Raw genomic sequence first — 442 nt, forward strand, 5'->3', positions numbered from 1 at the left:
CTTTACGTCGACCCTGGTTTATTCCTCAGTCCTTCTTTCACTGCAAAATGTACTGCAAATTCCCTAAAACCAATAAGAGCATCTGTACCATCATTACTTTCCACAGTAATATTCCCCCTCTTCCTTCCAGCAGATTTTTTTATCAGCTCTTTCTATCTTTCCACGATGATGCTTCTTCAAGGGGATTTCTCTGCGGAGTTACCAGCCAGGGCGGTGGCGTCAAGCACACCCACTTCCGCCTGGGTGTGCCCAGATCCACCAACAGAGTGTGATGTCCACAGGCAGGAAAGGCCGGCATCTCTCCATCATACCTCTATCCCCCCTCCTCCTCCTGGGAGCCTGCAGGCGCAGAGGAACTGCGGGGTCCTACGGCGACGCGGGTGTCCGCACAGGCCTCGCCACGGGTGTTCGCTCGGGCCTCCCAGTGCGGCGCCCCGCCCCA

This window comes from Bubalus bubalis, chromosome 16 (assembly GCF_019923935.1).
Source record: "Bubalus bubalis isolate 160015118507 breed Murrah chromosome 16, NDDB_SH_1, whole genome shotgun sequence".
NCBI lineage: Eukaryota > Metazoa > Chordata > Mammalia > Artiodactyla > Bovidae > Bubalus > Bubalus bubalis.